This window comes from Calidris pugnax, unplaced genomic scaffold (genome assembly GCF_001431845.1).
Source record: "Calidris pugnax isolate Ruff unplaced genomic scaffold, ASM143184v1 scaffold131, whole genome shotgun sequence".
In the NCBI taxonomy this organism is placed as follows: domain Eukaryota; kingdom Metazoa; phylum Chordata; class Aves; order Charadriiformes; family Scolopacidae; genus Calidris; species Calidris pugnax.
This window is the reverse complement of record NW_015090971.1, coordinates 46,096-50,240: the sequence shown is the minus strand read 5'-3', so window position 1 is coordinate 50,240 and position 4,145 is coordinate 46,096. Positions and strand designations below refer to the sequence as shown.

The following is a 4,145-nucleotide window of genomic DNA, read 5'->3' as shown; positions in this document are numbered from 1 at the left end:
TTTGTAGACATATCGATGGGATAGCTCTGATGCCAATGGGCATTGATTTCCTACAGCGAGAGAACCATCCGAATGCTGATGAGCACACCACAACAATGCAGAAGGCAATTTGGGTTTTCTTGAAAAGAACATTTCCGGGGCTTCCATGAGGCAGTCAATGTTGATACAAATCCTGAAGGACTCTCGAAACAGGACAGCATACATCATATCATGTCACTTCTCCAGCCAGGAACAGTAATTTATAACATGGTTTCGGGGAACAGGAAAAGAAAAAATTAAATTACCGTTTCCGACATCTGCCTTGGGTCACAATTCCCTCCCTGAACACTTTATGTAAAGTAACAACATCGGTAGGAAAAGAACACAGGAAAAGTCCATAAAGCCTTTCCCTACTTTCTTAAGGACTCTGGAGAAATTACACCGCGGGGAGAGAAGATCCTTTACACTAATGGCCACCCCGAGTCGGGAACTTGTAAAGGAGAATCAAAAAACAGGAGGACACAGCTTCAGACAGGAAACCACAGCTGACACCAGAACACTTAATACTACCAAGGGAATCGTCACCAATACATTCTCCACTCCTTAGGCAAGCTCGAGTGGAAATCCTACATATCAGCAAGACGATGACGTGTCATCAACACTGCAATCAGCAGTGATTTTATTGTACAACTCAAACCCACAACAGCACACCTCTGTGCTGTGCACAGGCAGGAAATGCCGTTAGTTTCCCCCGCTCAGAGCAGCAGCCAAAGGGCTGTGGCAAGGGCGCGAAGGCACGTGGTCCCGTAACTGCTCCCTTTCACATCCTTAAGCACCCGACAAGCACCCACCCACCCACCGCCCGACCCGCCCACGCAGCCCGACTCCCAACAGCGACTGCCCGGGGACACAAGGCACACGAGGGCGAGAAGGAGGGAGGAGGGGTCGGGGGAAGGGGCGAGAGGCGATAACGGGCGGGCACTGACCGTGTCCAGCAGAGCGGGCGGCTCCGGCTGCGTCTCCTTCGCCGCGGGGCCGGGCGGCGGCGGGAAGTTGGGGCTGAAAACCATCAGGTCGCTCTTGCCCGCGCCCTCCGCCACGCACAGGCTCCGGCTCTGGCGCTGCGAGTACGACCAGCTCCCCACTTCGCTGGCGCACACCAGCGTCGCCGGACCGGCCCCCGACAGCACGGCCGCCCGCGGCGCCCACCGCGACGCCCCGTACAGCACCACCGCCAGCAGGAACACGCTCGACACCGCGCAGATCGCCACCACCAGCCACACGTTCGTCGACGACGCTCCCGACGACGACCCAACGCCCTCCGACCCCGACCACGGACGCAGACCAGACGACGACGACGACGACGACGAAGAGCCCCCCGACGCCGCCGCCGCTGCCTCGCCGCCCTCCACCAGCGACACGCTCAGCGTGGCCGTGGCCGAGCGCGACGGCTCCCCGTGGTCCCGCACCACGATCACCAGCCTCTGACGCGGACCGTCCGCCTCCTCCAGCGCCCGCGACGTCGTCACCTCGCCGCTGTACAGACCCACGCGGAACGGGCCCTTCCCACGCGGCTCCCACAACTCGTACCGCAGCCACGCGTTGTAGCCCGAGTCCGCGTCCACCGCACGGATCTTCGCCACCACCTGACCCGCCGGCGCGCCCCACGACGCCCACGCCCACAGCGACCCCGCCTCCACCGCCTCCACCTCCACCGACGACGAGCCGCCCCAGCCACCGCCCACCGACGACGGCAGCAGCGCCGGCGCGTTGTCGTTCTCGTCCACCACGAACACCTGCACCGTGGCGTTGCCGCTCAGCGGCGGATCCCCCGCGTCCACCGCACGCACCTCGAACTGCAGCACCTGCACCTCCTCGTAGTCCAGCGGCTGCAGCGCCCACACCCGACCGCTCTCCGCCTCCACCGACACGTAGCTCGACGCCGCGCGCCACCCCGACGACGCCGACGCGCCCCCGACGCCGCCCTCCCACAGCGAGTAGCTCACGCGACCGTTGCCCGCCTCGTCCGGGTCCCGCGCCCACACGCGCCCCAGCTCCGCGCCCGCCGCGTTGTTCTCCCGCGCCAGCACCGTGTACACGGCCTGCAGGAACGACGGCGCGTTGTCGTTCACGTCCGACACCGGCACGCGCACCCCGCGCCTGGCGCGCAGCGGCGGCGACCCGCCGTCCTCCGCGCGCACCTCCACCTCGTACTCCGACACCCGCTCCCGGTCCAGCGCCTCCCGCAGCACCAGCGAGTACGACCCCGCGAACCTCGACACCAGACCGAACGGCGACGCCGGCCACACCGCGCACCGCACCCGACCGTTCGCCCCCGAGTCGCCGTCCGACACGCTCAGCAGCGCCACCACCGTCCCCAACGCCGCGTCCTCCGGCACCGGCACCGACAGCGACGTCACCCACACCTCCGGCGCGTTGTCGTTCACGTCCAGCACCTCCAACACCACCTTGCAGTGACCCGACAACGGGGGCGTCCCTTTATCTTTCGCCTTAACGTGTACGTCGTAGAAAGTAACTGTCTCAAAGTCCAGGGCCCCCGTCAATCTGATCTCGCCGCTGTTCGCATCGATGCGGAACATATCTGCCGAAGGTGGAACAATAGTATCGATTTCGTAAATCACCTCCCCATACATTCCCAAGTCCGGATCCGTTGCGTTTACCCGGGCCACCAGTGTCCCCTCTAAGGCGTCTTCGGGCAAAACTACGTTGTACACCGACTGGTTGAACTGGGGCGCGTTGTCGTTTACATCCAGCACCGAGATCACCAGCTCCATCGTGCCCGTCAGCGACGGACGGCCCCCGTCACTCGCCGTCAACACCAACCGGTGCACAGGCACCGTCTCGCGGTCCAGCGCTTTCGCGAGTATCATAAACAGGGATTTACTCCGCGAGTTACTGGCCTTCCTCCACTCTTCCTCCTCTTCTCCTCTCTTTGTCTTCTTACCCTCTTTCTCGCTTTCCCTATATTTTTTTCCGTTTGTTTGCTTACTCTTTCCGGACCCGGGCTACTCCACTGCTTCCTCGACTCTCCCTCCCCTTCTCCTCTTTTTCTTTCTTTCCTTCTTTCTCTCTCCACTCCGCCTCTTCCCCTTTTATTCCGGTTTACTTCCAGAGATCTTTTTCTTATTTTCTCTTTCTTCTTTCCTTCTTCCTTCTGTTATCTCTCCTTAGTTTCTCTCTTTCGTCCTTTGCAAGTCCGTCTTTACCATTCTTTTGCTGCTTTCTGCTTTTTCGTCTTCTCTTTCCTCCTTTTTCTCTTCCACATTCTTTCTTCTGACTTCTCTTCCTTTTCTTTCTCCTTTTCTTTCTTGCTCTCCTGTACAAAACCTCTTCTCTCCCCTTTCATCCTTCTCTCTTATATACCCCCGCCGGCAGCTCCCCTCTTGCCTTCGGTTGCGACGCAGCGGAGACCGTCAAAGACAGAACCATTAGCGCTAATTACGGGGCATCAGCGCCCGAGCGCCGTACTCTAACGAAAGCAGAAGCTGTTAGGGACCTGCTCCGTTCACCGTCTGGAGATATTGACGTCATGCTGATTAGCACCCGTATCGCCTCTTCTTCCATTCCTTTCTCTTCCTTTTTTCTTCCTTTGTTTTTCTTTTCTTTGTTTTTTCTTTTTTTTTTTTCTTTCCTACATTCCTTTCTTGTCTTATTCCTCCCCTTCAGCTAGTCTCTTCTCTGTCTCTTTGTCGCTTTCTTCCTGCCCTCTCTTCTCCTCCTTTTTTCTTCTGTCTTCTATTTCCTTCCCTCTTCTCTTTCCTTCAAAAACAGTCGAGCCGTTCTCTCTTCCTTTCTTTTTCGCCTTAACCAAAATGTTGAACAAAGGTCTGCACCACTATACCATGGACATCTCTTCAGACAAGAGCTCTCATTCCTTCTTTTCAACACTTTTCAACAAGACTTACACGGCGTCCCGGAGTACTAAGAATGCTGAGGTGCTCCACTCCACTCATTGTGTCAATGTAATGTCAACGCATCCTGATAATCTCCTCTGTCATCTCTTCCTTCTTTCCTGTATCTTCCTTCTTTCTGCCTTTCTGTTTCTCCTTTACTTGTTTCTTACTTGCATAGATTCCTTCCTTCCCTTTTGCCTTTTCATCATCCTTCCTCTCTCATCTTCCCGGTTCGGGTTTTTTTTTTTTTTT

General features: G+C 57.5%; 1 pseudogene; it reads right to left on the bottom strand.

The window, feature by feature from the left end:
- Positions 1–734: 734 nt before the first annotated feature.
- On the bottom strand, positions 735–3,531 carry LOC106894284 (annotated as a pseudogene).
- Positions 3,532–4,145: the final 614 nt, after the last annotated feature.